Raw genomic sequence first — 17750 nt, 5'->3', positions numbered from 1 at the left:
TGTTATTACTGAGCTATGTAAATATCCTTATACAAATATGGGGTGGTTTCTTTGTAGTTATATCAATTGTTTGGGTTTTTTTTAATCTTAACACTGTGTTTTTATACAGACAAAATTTGAAACTGTCATTTCTTCTCTGGAACATAACTTTTGTTATCATTATGAAAAACAAGAATTCCTCTTTTAATGCAGTACACTTTTTTTCAGTAACATCTACATTGACTAATGTTGATGCAGCTATGCACCAGCAGTTTTTTAAAAATTTTGCTTACATCACATATTTTATTTATCAGTCATTTGCTTTTGAGTGGAGGCTAACATATTGTACAGAACATCTGTGACTCAGTACATAATTTTGTTTCTTGGTTACCTACGATAGGTACTCCCAACAAGGCCATACATGTGGACAGAGGAAGAGAATGTAAATACAGGAGAAATTTGTTTTAAAGGAGTCTGAGTCATCTGTTCATAAGCCTTACTTGTGCCTTCTCAACCTGCTCAACTCTGATCTCCTAAGTATATCTCTCCCTTTGATGATAGATTGTTGCTGTGAATGACCAGCATTATAACTCAGAGTCCAATTGCACTCACTCCAATTATAGCAAGCTCAAATCTAATTGTCAACTGATGGCATCCTATGGTTTGACCTATAGTCTCTACCAGGTCACACTAGTAAGCCAGGAAGTGATCTTCCAAAGGAAAATGTGCATCTGCAATACATTGCTCCGTAAGCACACACTATGTTGTAAATCCTCCAGTTGTGGCAAACCAGAAGTGCCATACAGCATCCCTATTTGTCACTGACACTTTGAATAACATTAGAATTTCTTGATCATTTGACCCAAGTGGAAGAGCACTAATTCTGTAAATCAATCCTAAACTTTATCTGGAAAATCACACATGCAGTAGTAATTAAGAAATCTTAGGAAACAAGCCAATATGAGAGGACTGATCATAGAAATATTTAAGTATAATATAAAGTTTCTATCATTGAAACATGCACTGGGTCATGAAGGCAGAATGATTAATGTAGTAAAAATATAAGTGATACATTTTGAATATACCTATTTGAATAGTTCTAACTTTTAAAATATTCTTATTGTTTCACATATGCCCAAGACAAAATTAAAAGAGCAAGCATGGGGGAAACCCTATACAAGTGAACATAATTGTGAAATAAATAAACAACCATGGGATGGGAAGAATAAAGAATTGATACTAATAATTTTCCAAGATAGTATTTTGACAACTGGCCATCAGTAGACAGACACTGCAAAATTTTTGAACTTTATTTAAATTTTAATAAAATAATAGAAGTATAACAATTCAGAAACTGTTGTATGTATGTTTTGTAGAATGCAGTAATTGGGAAGCAGATGGTTGGAGCTAGGTTTCTCACCATAGAGGAAAAGAGATACAAATGTGGCATAAGAACAGTAGAAAAATTCTATGCTGATGGACTGGAATAAGAAATGTCAGTGTGAAGCTATTATTTCTGTAAATGTATTTCCTTTCTGTGTCCTATGAAAGTTCCAAAGAATGACAACAGAATAGTGAAGAGCCAACAAAGCATCCAGATCCTGAGCTCTAGGTAACATTCCTTGCTAAAAATAAACTCTGAGAACAAGAAAAATGACCAATAGACTTATGAAAAGATGCTGAACACAACTAATCATCAGGGAAATGTAAATTGAAAACCTAATGAGATACCACCTCCCATAGTCAGAGTGGCTATTATCAAAAAGTCAAGAAAGAGTGTGTTGGTGAGGATGTAGAGAAAAGGGAACCTTGTGCACTGTTGGTGGGATTGACAATTGGTGCAGCCACCATGGAAAACAGTATGGAGATTCCTCAAAAAACTAAACATAGATCTGCCATGTAACCATGGAACCTCAGTTCTGGGTATTTATCCAAAGAAAACAAAAACACTAATTTGAGAAGATATATGCACCCTCTATGTGGATTGCACCATTATTTACAATAGCCAATAAATATGTAAAAGCAACCTAGGTGTCCATTGATAGATGAATGGATAAAGACCATGTGTTTGTGTGTGTAATGGGATATTACTGAGCCACACAAAAAATGAAATGTTGCCATTTGCAACAACAGATATGGAACCAGAGGGTATTATGCTAAGTGAAATAAGTCACAGAAGGACAAATACTGCATGGTTTCACTAAAGTGTAGAATTTAAAAAACAAAACAACTGAACAAACAAAACAAAATAGAAGCACATTCACAGAAACAGAGACCAAAGGGGATGTTTATGAGAGAGGCAGGGGTGGAGGATGAGTGGAAAAGGTGAAGGGGCATAGAGTCAATAATATTGTGACAAGTTTGCATATTTTTCAGAGAAGTCTAAAAATATCTGGATCCTTTAACCACTCTGATTTGATAAATTTTATTTTTGGATTTTGAACATGTTATGGCAAAATATTACTTGTACCTGAATTTCTTCCTGTATTCTCTGTAGAGAGTAAAACCTGGTAGTAGAACTATGTATTTCCTTGCCTTGAAACCTAGTCACTGTTCAACCCCATAATTCCTTGGACATGATTAGATACAATATTTAAATGCAGAAGTCCTATTCGCTTGTGGATAGAAGTGTAAGAGGTATAAATAAATTAAAGTAAAAGTAAGTTATTAGGAGACGTAGATAAAGATAGAAAGCTATTAGGGACTAGGAATAAAAAATAAAGGGAGAAAGATGACTGAAAGAGTGATCAAGGAAGACAGACAGGGAAGTCAGCACCTAGGTTTCTGAGAAAAGACATAATGGAAAAGAAACATATCTAACAGAAGTTTCAAATGAAATGCAATCCTTCATGAGCTAGGTATTCACTACCATTTCATCTAAGGAAATCAATAAAGACATAATTGCTCACAAATACAGATGTGGTGAAGATAAGGTACAGAACTAACTTCTTTCTGTGTCCAATTCTTTATATGAATAATAAAAATACATACCGTAAAGGGATTTTTGTTTGGGGGAAAATGAGATAATTTAAGTGTAGAATCAGTGTCTGGTAGTCAATAAAATATCAAAAATTATCACTACATGGGACTCCTTGACAGGATGGAGGTGTAGGTATACACACTTCACCTTCCTGCACAACAAGAGACCCTGCACAAAGGGAAGAAAGGGCAACCCTAGGGAGTCCAGGTAAGGAGTTAAAAGAGACCACATCACTGAGTCCCACAGAACTCCTACCATAGAAGGTTACCCTACAAAGACAGCAAGCAAAGCCAAGATCAGGAGTAACGGAAACAAAGAAAAAGAGTCATCTAAAATGGGGAGACAAAGGAAGAACCTGCAATTGAAAGGAATGGAAGACTCCCCACTAAAAGAGCTAAACAAAATGGAGGCAGGTAAACTCTCAGATATGAAATTCAAAAGAATGGTTATAAGGATTCTCAAGGAACTCACTGACAACTACAAGAAACTGAGTAAGAACTACAGCATTATGAAAAAGGAAATAGAAACTATAAATAAGAACCATGAAAAAATGAAGAACACAGTTTCTGACATAAAAAACACACTAGAAGGAATTACAAGCAGGCTGGATGAAGCAGAGGACTGAATACGTAAGCTGGAAGACAAGGTAGAAAGAAATACCCAGGTAGAGCAACTGCATGAAAAAAGATTTTAAAAATATGAATATAGCTTAAAGGAACTTCAAGACAACATGAAATGCAACAACACTCGAATCATGGGAATACTAGAAGGAGAAGAAAGGGAGGAAGGGATAGAGAGCCTGTATGAAAAAATAATGACAGAAAACTTTCTGATCTTGCAGAGGGGAAAAAACATACAAGTTCAGGAAGCATAGAGGTTCTCAGTCAAGATGAACCCAGAGAGGGCTACTGCAAGACACACTATAATTAAAATGCCAAGTTTTAAAGACAAAGTACCAAAGGAGAAACAAAAGGTAACATACAAAGGAGCTCTGATAATGTTACAGAACGGACCCATGGGAGAGATGATAGACTATTACCAAATGGATCCCCCTTCTCCTGGAGTCCCCCTGTACTAGGTTAGCCTTCACAACTGCCAGGTAATTATACCTCTCAATGCCAGAGATTGGTGGAAAGGAAAGGAACTATTAATGCAAAAGTTATACAGACTTAGAGTAATGACTTAATATCTTTGTTAAAATCCCAAAGTCCCTGAAAACACCCCAAAACACACACAGTACTTCCATCCCACACTTTGCCCAGTCAGGGGTACCTTATCTCAAGAAAACAAAGAAGTCCGTGGCTCAGCTACCTCCTGGTTCTTCGCAGTAATCCCTGCTCAGCTAGCAGGCCTCCCGCAGTTCCCAGCACCATCAGCTGTGTTGCTGAGATCTCCAGTTCTTAATCCAAACCTGTGGGGCAGCTTCTCATGGCCCACCAGCAAGAGTCCTTTTACCTCTTTCCTCCCACAATGTCTCTCCTGCATTCTTCTAAACTACTAACAGAGAGTTCGTCATCGCTGCTACATCATGCTTTCCAGCTTCCTAAGCTCCGTGGCAAATGGAGCATCAAAGCTTACTGGTTCCAACCTACAAGCCTGCTGCACCTGGGTTTAAGTTCTGGCACCAATCTTCCTCTGCATCCCCATTTCCCACAATCGGCTACACCTGTCAGCACTCCCACATTTTTTTTCCAGCTTTTCTGGGCTGCCATAGTAAGTCCGGACAGGCATGGCCCTGTGGCATGGAGCCAACCATCTACAAGCTCTCAAGCAGGTGCAAAAGCCAGGGGGAGTTGCCTCCCAGTTACATCCTGGATGGAAGTCACTCCCATCTCCCTGGCTCAAAGCTCAGCCACAGCCATTTAACATATCCATGAAACCAGTCAAAATTTATAGATATGTTAAGTGACTATTCTAGAGGTTATTTGCAAAACTATTGATATGCTAAATAACTCAATGGCCCTACTCCATGTGTCCCATCACCCAGTTCAGACTTACAGGGTGAGGACATCCTATATTTTTAATATTGCCTGGACACTCTGAGTTCTAGACCCCATTACAAATCCTTCTTTTGGGAGGGCCCCAGCTGCACCCTGTTACAATAAGACTAGCAGCTGATTTCTCAACAGAAACACTGCAAGCCAGGTGAGCATGGCAAGAAATATTCCAACTAATGAAAAGCAAAGGTGGGCAACCAAGACTACTCTACCCATCAAGTCTCTCAATTGCAATGGATGGTGAAATAAGGAGTTTCCCAGACAAAAGAAGGCTAAAAGAATACTCCTCCCCGAAACAAGCATTGCAGGAGATACTAAAGGGACTGCTGTATGAAGAGGTAGGAAAAGAGCGAGAGAAAGGGGAACACACGTACAAATGGGGAAAATGAGTAAGTATCTATCAATAATAACCTTAAATGTTAATGGATTAAATGCTCCAATCAAAACACATAGGGTAGGTGAATTGACATGAAAAATGACCCACACATATACTTCCTAGAAGAGACCCACCTCAGAAAGCGGACCTACACAGACTGAAAGTGAAGGGTTGGGAAAAAATAAACCCAGCAAATGCACAGGAAGAAAAAAAAGGGGGCTGGGGTGCAGTACTTATATCAGACAAAATAGACTTCAAAACAAAAGCCATAAAAAGAGACACTGAAGGTGAGGGAGGGAGGTGGGTTCAGCTGGGGTGGGGTGGAGGGATGGGGAGAAAAGACATACAACTGTAATTGAATAACAATAAAAAAATTTTTTTTTAAAAAGAGACACTGAAGTACACTCATAATACTCAAGGGAAAATTCCATCAAGAAGACATAACCATTGTAAACATATGTGCACTGAACATAGGAGTCCCTAAATACATAAGCAAAATCTTGGAGGACTTCAAAAATATGTAGATAACAACACACTTATACAGTGGGATTTTAACACCCCACTGTCAAAAATGGATAGATTGTGGCATTGACCAATGCCCTAGATCAAATGGTCTTAACAGATATATATAGAAATTTTCATCCCAAAGAAGCAAAATACACATTCTTTTCCAATGCACATGAAACATTTTCAAAGATAGACCACATCATAGGATACAAAACAAGCCTCAAAAAATTTAAGAAAATTGAAATCACATCAGGCATTTTCTCATACCCTAAGTGCCTGAAACTAGAAACTAACCTCAGGAAAACGTTCAAAAACACTCAAATTCATGGAGATTAAATAGCATGCTATTGAACAATGAATGGGTTAATAAGAGATTAAGTAAGAAATCAAAAAGAATTTGGAAACAAATGAAAATGAACACACAAAGTCATTAACTTATGGGACACAGGAAAGTTAGTCCTGAGAGGGAAGTTCATAGTGACACAAGCTTAACTAAAATGACAGAAACATTTCAAATATACAATCTAACCCTACATCTACAAGAACAAAGACAGCCCAGAGCAAGTAGAAGGAAGGAAATAACCAAGGTCAGAGCAGAATTAAACAGCATAGAGACTAAAAGAACAATTCAAAGAATAAATAAATCCAGGAGATGGTTCTTTGAAAAGATAAACAAAATTGACAAGCCTTTAAGCAGACTCATCAAGAAAAAAAGAGAGAACCCAAATAGACAAAATCAGAAATAAAAGAGGAGAGATTACAACTGATACCACAGAAATGCAAAGGAGTATAAGAAATTCCTATGAAGAACTGTATGCCAAGAAATTTGAAAACCTAGGTGAAATGGACCAATTTCTAGAAAAAAAAAATCTTCCAAAACTGAATGAGGAAGAACCAGAAAGCCTGAACAGATAACAGTTGATGAAAGCAAATCAGCAATAAAAAAAACTCCCATCACACAAAAGCCCTGGACCAGACAGTTTCACAGGAGAATTTTACAAAACATTTAATGAAGAACTAACACCTATGCTTCTGAAAAAAATCCAAAAATCCAAGAAAACAGAAGACTCCCAAATCCTTTTAATGAGGACAGCATCATCCTAATCCCAAAAGCGGATAAAGACACAAGAAAGAAAGAAAACTTCAGGCCAATATCACTGATGAACATAAATGCTAAAATCCTCAACAAAATGTTGGCAAACCACAACCACCAATACATTAAAGAGATCATACACCATGATCAACTGGGATTCATCCCAGGGATGCAAGGATGGTACAACATTAGCAAAGCAATAAATGTAATACATCATATAAACAAAAAGAAAAACAACAACCACATTATCATATCAATAGATGTGGAAAAAGCATTTGATAAGGAACAGCACCCATTTATGATAAAAACACTCAGCAAAGTGGGAGTAGAGGGAGCACACCTCAACATGATAAAGGCCATATATGAGAAACCTACAGCCAAAATCATGCTCAAGAGGCAAAACTAAAGCTTCCCCCTAAGATCAGGAATAAGACAAGGGTGTCCACTTTCACCACTTCCATTCAACATATATTGGAAGTTCTAGTCACAGCAATCAGACAGAAAAAAGAAATAAAAGCATCCAAATTGGAAAGGAGGAAATAAAACTGTCACTGTTTGCAGATGTTATGATAGTGTACATAGAAGACTCTATAGACTCCACCAAAAAACTTCTTGACCTAATAAGTGAATTTGGCAGAACAGCAGCATTCAAAGTCAATAATCAGAAATTTAAGGCACTTTTATAAACCAACAATGAAATGTTGGAATCAGAAATCAAGGGAAAAATCCAATTTGCTATAGCAACAAGAAAAATAAAATACCTAGGAATAAACCTTACCAAGGAGGTGAAAGACCTGTACTCAGAAAACTACACAACACTGAAGAAAGAAATTAAGGAACACACAAATAAATGGAAGCATATAGGTTGTTCATGGTAGGAAGAATTAACATTAAAAGGTCCGTACTAGCCAAAGCAATTTCACACAATCTCTATTAAAGTACCCATGACATATTTGACAGCTATAGAACAAACATTTCAAAAATTTATATGGAACCATAAGTGACCCTGAATAGCTGCAGTGATTTTGAGAAAGAAAAATAAAGCAGGAGGAGGGATCACAATTCCTGATATCAAACTGTATTACAAGGCCACTGTAATCTAAACGACCCGGTATTGGCATAAAAACAGACACATAGACCAATGGAACAGAACAGAAAGCCCAGAAATAACCCCAAGTCTCTATGGCCAAGTAATATTCGACAGAGGGGGTAGAAGCATAAAATGGAGTAAAAATAGCCTGTTCAACAAATGGTGTAGGGACATCTGGACAGCTACATGTAAGAAAATGAAACTCGATCACCAACTTATATCATACGCAAAAATAAATTCAAGGTGGAAAAAAGACTTTAATAAGTTTTGACAACATGAAAGTTCTAGAGAACTTAAGCAAGAAATCACAGATATTCTACACAGCATTTTTTCACTGATATGCCCCCTGGAGCAAGGGACATAAAGGAAAGAATAAACAAATGGGACTTCATCACAATAAAATCTGCTGCACAGCCAAAGAAAAGAGCAATAAAATGAACAGGGAACAAGCCATACGGGAAAATATATTTGCAAATGAACCTCAGACAAGGAAATGATCTCCAAAATATAGAAAGAACTCACACGACTTCACACCAGGAAGACAAAAAACCCAATTAAAAAAATGGGCAAAGGACCTGAACAGACACTTCTCCAAGGAGGGCATACAGAGGGCCCAGAGACACATGAAAGGATGTTCAGCATCTCTAGCCATCAGAGGGATGTAAATTAAGGCCACAACGACATACCACTTCACACCGGTCAGAATGGCTATCATAAACAGATCAAAAAACAAGTGCTGGAGTGGTTGTGGAGAACAGGGAACCCTAGTGCACTGTTGGTGAGAATGCAGACTGATGCAGCTACTGTGGAAAACAGTATGGAATGTCCTCAAACATTAAAAATGGAACTGCTTTTCACCCAGCAAAACCAAAGCTGGGTGTATACCGTAAAGTTCTGGAAACACCAATTCAAATGAACCTATGCACCCCAACATTCATAACAGCACAATTTATAGTAGCCAAGTGCTAAAGGAACCTAAGTACCACCAATAAATGAGTGGATAAAAAAAAATCAGTTACATTTACACAATAGAATACTACGCAACAGAAAGGAAGAAGGAGCTCCTGCCCTTGGTGACAGCATGGATGGATCTAGAGAGCATTATGCTAAGTGAAATAAGCCAGGCGGCAAAAGACAAATACCTTATCATATCACCTATAAGTGGAACCTAGTCAACAAAACAAACAAGCAAGCAAAATATAACCAGAGACATTGAAATAAAGAACAAACTGACAGTAAACAGAGGGGAGGTAGAAGGGGTATAACAGAGGAAAGAAGGGGAAAGGTCATCAAGGAACATGTATAAAGGACACATGAACAAAACCAACATGGGGTAGGTTTGAGGGGCAGAAGCAAGGATGGGACATATTGGGGTGAAAATGGAAACAACTGTACTTGAACAACAATTTAAAAAATTAAAACAATTAAAAAGGAAATAAAAAAATAAAGGGACTTACTTAAGAAAAAGAAAAAGATCAAAACTATGAATATTAAAATGACAGCAAACTCACAGCTATGAACAACTGAATCTTAAAAAAATACAAAAACAATCTAAATAAACCTAGAACAGGAATAGAATCATAGATGTGGAGATCATTTGGAGGGTTATCAGTTGGGAGGAGGAAGGGGCAGAATAGGGGCTAAGTAAAGAAATTTATAAGCATAACTGGGTAGGTACCAAACAGACAGGGGGGATGTTAAGAACAATACAGGCAGTAGGGAAGCCAAAGAACTTATATGCTCATCTTTCATGTGTATAAAGAATTTTCAACCCCAGCATTAAGTGCACACATGCTTTATGTTCATATTTACAATGTGAAGAAAATATGGCTAAATTGCTAAATGGAAAGTTCACATTACACATGCATATATATATAGTAAATGAGTATTATATTCTAGTTATAAAATTTGCATCTTTCATTGCAGAAAATGTGGAAATAAACAAGTTAAATATATCGAATGCCTGATTTCCAAATATTTATATCCTTGGTTTATAAATATTCTCACAATGAGAAGATGTCATATAGCAAATATAGGCAAAAAATGTTAATGTTAGGATTTAATGAAAGTAAATGATATGGTGAAGGAACATAGTCAGCAACTCATAGCAAATATTGCTATAATATTAGTCATAGGCCATGGGAAAGGTTTCCCTGAACTCAGAGTCCTATTGGGATAAACTTCTTATCGGTTTTCAATATGTTTTCCATTTCAGAAGATAAGTAATACTAGAAATTCAAAATAGTGTTAGCTATCATTTCATTCTGGCATAGTAAAGAACTCTTGAGGTTAAGTCCAGATTTCTATGAGAAAAATATGAACCCCTTATACAATCATAGAAGAGTTATATTCTAAATCAAACTTTATACACTCATTATCACATCTTGTTTATATATTTTCCTCATTACCTCAATCACTTTGTTTATTAACTTTTATCAATATTATAAACATGATTCATTCATATCTTTTAATGATGCCTTTCCTTGGCACTCTGTTTACTTAATGAACTCCCCTGAGCTAACAAAAAAGACACATAAAATAAGTCCAGCTCTACCTCTGTGACATATATAGAGAAGAACATTCCTATTTTCTATTTTTTAAAACAGAAAATATCACAGTCTCTGAATTGTAAGGAAAAACTATATGATATTATAGATATATAATCATAGAATTATAAAATATTTATTTCAAATATTTGCATAAATACAAAGAAAATCTTCAACAAATGTTTTTTATTTCCGTCTACAACCAGGTGTAACTGAGTTAGTGCATGGATCTTGGCTGAAAGACAAAAAGCAGGAATGAGCTGTATGATAATAAAATGTTCCAAAAATTTTATAATGCCAGGAATAATGGATACTATCAAATATTACTAGTCTAAGAACAAAGAGAACTATGTTACCTTGAGAAAGTTAAACCACCACATTTGATCTGATAGTACAATGAAAATTCAAATAAATTTTTAACTCAGTTTATCAGCTCTGAAATTATGTAAATATTTAAGCCAATTAGACAATTAAATTTGAGGCTAAATCATCAAGAAGAGGCAAGAAGTAAGTAAATTTGTTATTCTTCAATATAATATTCTACATTATTCAAATGTTTTAAAATATTATTTCCATAGGTATTTGTGGATTTATATCCCTTTCAATATTAAAAGTTAAATAATTGTTTACTACCAAGAAAACTATTCATGGAGTCCTAAAGCATGAACTCAGAAATAAGCTTTGGGTTGTTCAGTTATACTTTGCTAAGTGCAATGGTATTCTACTAGACAAATAAGATTCTAATAGGATTATTTCCTACTAGAAAGAATATCTCCTCAGTAAGTGCTATTTAGTCCACTTGTTTCTAGGCTATAGCAATAATGAAAACAAAAAAACGGAATTGTGAATTTTTATATATTAAACTGTTTCTAGGTGATTATTTATTTTAATAACAGAAGTTTACCTTTCTTGTTCTGACCTTTCTATCAGGAAAGGGGAAAATGAGGTGGAGAGACTAATAGCACCAATCAAACCCTTAAGAAAGTAACGTGGAACAGAGTGCCAGCAAAGTGTTCCCATGGATAAACAGGTATGCTCTAGGGTGACATGACTATTGTGTTGACTAGTTGTTTCACTTTGTAAAAGTGTCCTAAACTATGTAATCCTCAAAATATAAAATGTGATGATGGGCCAAACTAACCTCTGTAAACTTTTAAGCTCTGTTATTTAGATTGTCCACAATTTAGATTATTTTTTATAATATTGAGAAATAGAAAAAGATCAATTAGAATATTTTCACATATTTAAAAGGAGATAAAGGATATTTTAAAGGATAATCACAAGGTTACTTTAAAGAAACATTGGAAGGAATAGATTTTGTTTAAGTGTTAGCACAAGCTCTTTTCCATGGTATGTATATTTTCAAAGGAAAGGTTATATTTGACTTCAGCTAATAGTCATTACTTGATTGTAAGGTCAAATAAAAAACTTTATTTGAGAGAGAGTGGCTGAAGAGAACTGTGTTTGGAATTTCATAATTTATCATCATAGATATTTTAAAATTTTATACTCTGTCATCAATTTTGTTTTAACTGTTCTATGTTCTGTAGGGGAAACATGTATTTTCTGTTCTACAGAGGGGGAAAGCATTGACGATGAGAAACCACACAGTACCCACAGAATTCATTCTTCTAGGACTATCAGATGATCCAGAGCTTCAGACTGTGATTTTCTCTTCTTAATCATCACACATATATTAAGTGTCTCTGGAAATTTGACCATCATCACTCTCACCTTGGTGGATTCTCATCTACAGACCCCTATGTATTTCTTCCTCAGGAACTTCTCTGTATTAGAAATATCCTTTACAACCGTCTGTATTCCTAGATTTTTGGGCACAATTATCACCAGAGACAAAACGATTTCATACAATAATTGCATAGCTCAATTGTTTTTCTTCATCTTCATGGGTATAACTGAATTTTATCTTCTAACTGCCATGTCCTATGACCGCTACGTGGCCATCTGCAAACCCCTGCACTACACTGTCATCATGAACAACAGAGTCTGCATAGTGCTTGTCCTCTGTGCTTGGCTGGCAGGATTCTTAAATATCTTCCCACCTGCAATTCTTTTTCTCCAATTAGATTACTGTGGCTCCAATGTCATTGACCACTTTGCCTGTGACTATTTTCCCCTCTTGCAATTATCCTGCTCAGACACCTGGCTCCTGGAAGTGATTGGTTTTTACTCTGCAATAGTGATCCTGCTTTTCACTTTGGCATTAATAATTCTATCCTACACGCTCATCACTAGAACAATTCTAAAACTGCCTTCTGCCAGCCAGAGAAAAAAGGCTTTTTCGACATGCTCCTCTCACATGATTGTCATTTCCATCTCTTATGGAAGCTGCATATTCATGTATGCCAATCCCTCAGCAAAAGAAAAGGCATCTTTGACCAAAGGAGTAGCTATTCTGAATACTTCTGTTGCTCCCATGATGAATCCGTTTATATATACCTTGAGGAACCAGCAAGTGAAGCAAGCCTTTAAGGATGCTATTCAAAAGGTTATCTTTTTCTCTGGTAAATGAAAGTACTAGTAGCATTAAAAGAATAAAATTCTAATCAGTGATTTCGGTTATTCATACTCTCTCAAAACACTCTTTCCTTCATTACAGTTATTTTTCCTTTCATATGCTCATATTAAATTTCCTAAATGTTGAACTCCGTAAATTTGAAAAAGCTGAATATTGCTTCAGAATATTCTGTAAATTCAAATGTTTTATTCAAATGCACTTGGACGAAGTAAAAACTTCTGGCTTACTGGTTAGGATTTTCAGTAGAAGGCATTTACTTTTGAAGAGAGACAGAGCATTTAGTTTGATGGTAAGATGCCGGGATAGATTTGAAATTCTGAACTTTTCATTCTTACCAGGTAATAGAAATGAATGTTAATAGAAAATTTAGATTTTCTGTGGCATTTGAATGAAATCAAATAGTCACCATCACCAGGGGCTTGGGAACAAAATCTAAACACCTACATAAATATATTAAGTGATTTTAAACTCATGTATATTAAAATTATTTATGCTATTGATATAATGAGAAGGAGAAGAAGGAAGAGGAGGAAAGGTAGAAAATAAAATAAAATTCTTTCAGCAATTACTATATGCCAGAGCAATTGTTTGCTTTGTATTGGTTCATTGAATCCTGCAAATTACTTTATGAGGTATCTACAATTATTATTCCTCTTTAGTCAGAGGTATTTTTCATTAGTTAGATTAACTACCTCTAAAAATTAAAATATTAGTAGAGAAAATACAATGTAAAATATATCAAGTAAAATGCATGAAACTGTGATAAACTGATAACAATTCAACTTTCTAGAGAACGGAGCTTTAACTGGAGCATCTAGAACTGAGGACTTTAGAGATTTGGGAAGTAGGGAAGAGAAATAACATCCTTTGATAATATTCTACACACTATTTTTATTAGAAGACTATATTACATATTTTATAAAACCTCTTAGAACATGAGCATTATTATTTCTAATTTATAAGTGAACGAACATCAGGAAATTGAGGTTGAGAGTTCATTGTCACAGAGATCGTAACATGCAAACTGGCATTTAAATCACTTTTCTTTAACCTCAAAATCCAGACTAATAGTATTTCTTTGATTTTTTACACTGGTTTTCACTAGTAATCATTATGAGTAGAAGTTTATGTTAAATATCAGAACTGCTAAGGGACTTTTAATATGTGGTGACCTCATTCAGGTCTTACTTACTTCTGACAGGTGCTGGGGATGTAGTGATGAAAGAGAGTGATCCTTGCCCTAAGTTATCTGATATTCTAACACAAAGAAAAATAATATAATTAAAATTTAATTTGATAAGTGCAACAGTTTAGATATAAGTGGCCTATGGGACAGGTAATGTTGACCAAATGTCAGTCTTTCCGACTCTCCTAGCAGAATTGTGGTCAATTGCACAATTGTAAACGTTCATGTTAACCTTGAATCACAAGCATTTGATAAACCTTGTTGGCCATCTTAGTTTTCACTTTTATTCTCTTTCTTGGTCATTAACTTGTGTATTACAAAAATCATATTATTTCCTAAATTTTTTTTTAAAAAAAGGTTACTTGGAATTGAATTGCAATGGTCATCAAAACTCTCTCCAGTACGATTCCCTGTAGCCCCAACTTGCATTGGGAATCCTGGGTTGATCATCATTTCAGTTTTATCATGTACTGCTGTCTATTATTCCCTCAGGTCTATTTGAAAGAATTGATACTAGTGACCACAGTCTAGATTTCTAGGAGGTGTTACACTATTTCAAACACTGACTATTCTATATCCAGGCAACACTGATGGATATTTCTCAAATTAAGTCCATGAACAAAACAAAGAAAACCAATAACAATACTATATATTGAATACTCTAAGATGATACCTTGTAAATAATAAGAGTTTCCATGCCGTATTTTTCCTTAATATCTATATGTGGACATTAACAGCTTCATATAAGCAGAATCAGAATCTTGCAGACAATTTCTTCTAATTCTCACATGATTGTGAATATTGTATTTTTTCCATACCCACTTAGTCCCCTTTACCACAATTACCACATTGTTGTCTATTATTAAACAACTAAGTTGCAGGCACATGCTAGTCATTTGGATTAATATAATATCCCATCTTCAGCCTGTAGGATTTCAGGTAACAGATAGAAAGGTAAACAGGTATGAGTTACTTTTTTATAAACATACCAAGTGCTATATCAATATAAAAGATAGGTTTGCTCACAACATTTGCAGTAGTTCAGTAAGAATTCACAGGTAAAATAATAAATATAAATTAATATAATAACAAATAAATACTAAACAAACATATAATAAATGTCTATTCTGGGCTGAGACAGTTATTATCACAAATAACAGTTGTAAAAATTAGAGAAGTGATGGTGAATCATATGAAAAGACACAGAAAACAACCAGTAATAATTAATTCCTTTCGATAAGCTATTTTACTGATTCAACTTATTATGCACAAAATAATAATTCTATAAACCAATACTCACTTTTATAATGTGAATATTGTTTTAAAGGGAAATGTTTTACCTATCCATCTAAGACTTGTCTTTTTTTTTTTTTAAATATATTTATTGATTATGCTATTACAGTTGTCCCATTTCCCCCCCACTCCACTCCATCCTGCCCACCCCCTCTCTCCCACATTCCCCCCCTATAGTTCATGTCCATAGGTCATACTTATAAGTTCTTTGGCTTCTACATTTCCTACACTATTTTTACCCTCCCCCTGTCTATTTTCCACCTCTCATCTATGCTACTTATTCTCTGTACCTTTCCCCCCCTCTCCCCCTCCCACTCCCCTAATGACAACCCTCATGTTCTAGTTGTTTGCCTAGTTTGCTCTCGTTTTTGTTTTATGTGTGGCCGTTAATAACTGTGAGTTTGCTGTCATTTTTACTGTTCCTATTTTTGATCTTCTTTTTCTTAGGTAACTCCCTTTAACATTTCATATAATAAGGGCTTGGTGATGATGAGCTTCTTTAACTTGACCTTATCTGAGAAGCACTTTATCTTCCCTTCCATTCTAAATGATAGCTTTGCTGGATACAGTAATCTTGGATGTAGGTCCTTGCATTTAATCTTGGGTAATGTAATTATGATGTGCCTTGGCGTGTTCCTCCTTGGGTCCAGCTTCTTTGGGACTCTCTGAGCTTCCTGGACTTCCCAGAAGCCTATTTCCTTCGCCAGATTAGGGAAGTTCTCCTTCATTATTTGTTCCAATAAGTTTTCAATTTTTTGTTCTTCCTCTTCTCCTTCTGGCACCCCTATAATTCGGATGTTGGAACGTTTCAAGGTGTCCTGGAGGTTCCTAAGCCTCTCCTCATTTTTCCAAGTTCTTGTTTCTTCATTCTTTTCTGGTTGGATGTTTGTTTCTTCCTTCTGGTCCACACCATTGATTTGAGTCCCAGTTTCCTTCTCATCACTATTGGTTCCCTGAACATTTTCCTTTGTTTCTCTTAGCATAGGCTTCATTTTTTCATCTGTTTTTCGAATAGATTCAACCAAGTCTGTGAGCATATTGATAACCAGTGCTTTGAACTGTGCATCCGATAGGTTGGCTATCTCTTCGTCGCTTAGTTGTATTTTTTCTGGAGCTTTGAAGTGTTCTGTCATTTGGGCCATTTTTTTTTTTTTTTTTTTTTGTCTTCGCGCGTCTGTTACTTTAAGGGGCGGAGCCTTAGGTGTTCACCGGGGCGGGGTAACGCTGGTTGCTGTGCTGTGACGCTGTACGTGGGGGAGGGGCCAAGTGGGAGCAATGGCGCCCGCCTCACTCTCCTCCGGCTTTCAATGTTTCACTCCGCTACCCACAATCAAACTGGGCCACTCTGGTGCTGGTTCCCGAGTAAGTGGGCCTGTGCACACTCTAGGCCCCTGTGGGTCTCTCCCACAACCTCTCCTGTGAGGCTGGGAGTCTCTCCTGCTGCCGCCCCAACCCCCAGGGGCGTTTTCAATCAGAGGTTTGAGGCTTTATTTCCCTGAGCTGGAGCCCTGGGTTACGCGGTCTGCTTCGCTCCCTGCCGTTTGTCCGGTTTATCTATGGGCGAATGTGGTGCCTCGGGGTGCTACCCGCTGCTCTGCCTGCCCCGTTCTCTGCCACTCTGAGTCCGGCCCTCTGGGCTTATCTGTGCAAATGTGGGGTCGCAGGGTCTGCTAGTGCTTGGACTGCCTGCGCCATTTGTCCCACACTCCGCCAGTCTCAGTCCCGCCACAACCACGAGAGTCCTCTCCGCCCCGGTGCCCGTCTCCGCCCCTCCTACCAGTCTGGATGAATGTTTATTTTCTATTTCCTTGGTGTTGGTCCCCCTTGCTGTTCGGTTCTCTGTCAGTTCTGGTTGTGCGAGGAGGCGCAGTGTGTCTACCTACGCCGCCATCTTGGTTCTCCTCAAGACTTGTCTCTTTAAGTGAATATGATTTTTCTTTCTTTTAAAGTATGAAATATAAATATTCATAGGAACTTATATGGGGCTGACAAACATCACAACAGTGATTCCAATCAGAGTTATGCTCCCCAGATAAACCATGGTACCAATTCTCTGGGAAGGGGAAAAACCTTGCAAAATAAACATATGCAAGAAAAATTTAGAATTGCAGAATAAAATGCTATTTAGATAATTTGTTCTTTCACAAACATACCCCATGAGTCC

The 17750-nt window shown here is 36.5% G+C and overlaps 2 protein-coding genes and 1 pseudogene across 2 annotated transcripts in view; all 3 read left to right on the top strand.

Moving 5' to 3' along the window:
• Positions 1-13258, top strand: part of LOC128780560 (olfactory receptor 6C3-like) — a 44851-nt pseudogene extending 31593 nt beyond the window's left edge.
• LOC128780561 (olfactory receptor 6C3-like) overlaps positions 1-17750 on the top strand; it is a 100755-nt gene that overhangs the window by 31600 nt on the left and 51405 nt on the right. The window lies entirely within an intron of this gene.
• Positions 10550-17750, top strand: part of LOC112296808 (olfactory receptor 6C3) — a 107180-nt gene continuing 99979 nt past the window's right edge. Inside the window, exon 1 of the mRNA XM_053921386.1 lies at positions 10550-10650. The gene's annotated coding sequence lies outside the window, so the exon portion shown is untranslated. The remainder of the gene's footprint in view (positions 10651-17750) is intronic.

Source organism: Desmodus rotundus, chromosome 3 (assembly GCF_022682495.2).
Source record: "Desmodus rotundus isolate HL8 chromosome 3, HLdesRot8A.1, whole genome shotgun sequence".
NCBI lineage: Eukaryota > Metazoa > Chordata > Mammalia > Chiroptera > Phyllostomidae > Desmodus > Desmodus rotundus.
This window is presented reverse-complemented; position numbering and strand designations above follow the sequence as displayed.